We start from the raw sequence: 481 nt of genomic DNA, 5'->3' as shown, positions 1-481 counted from the left end.
TCACTATTTTTGAAAGATTTGAACTAGGTTTTGAGTTTTAAAAGCAAAGGTGACATTTTTCACTCTTGAAATCTTGGGCTTTTAACTCTGAAAGTATTATGTATTATTCTAGATTTACTAATTTCTGTAAACTAAAGGATTTGGATGGATTTCCTTATTGTTTAGAGCTCACCTAACGTAAAAATGATGGATTTATAAATTTGTTGCACATGGGTATTTGTAGAATAGTGAACATGAGCTTGGAAATTAGTTTTAGAAGAATTCGAATAGATTCGAAAGAGCTTAGAATACTTAGTACTTGATTCTTAGATTGATTATTGATGATAAGAGTTATTGAATGTTTAGAAACAATCAAAACTTTTAAGAAATTATTGGAGTAGATTTGCGCTTAATTATAAAGGTTGACTTTTTGAGATTAATGGGTACACCACTTTCTAAATTATTTGAGTATGTAAAGTTAAAAGCATAGTTTGAACGATTT

Source organism: Theobroma umbraticum, unplaced genomic scaffold (assembly GCF_002168275.2).
Source record: "Theobroma umbraticum cultivar Fairchild unplaced genomic scaffold, ASM216827v3 scaffold_115.0, whole genome shotgun sequence".
In the NCBI taxonomy this organism is placed as follows: Eukaryota; Viridiplantae; Streptophyta; class Magnoliopsida; order Malvales; family Malvaceae; genus Theobroma; species Theobroma umbraticum.
Note: the sequence above shows the minus strand (reverse complement) of the source record.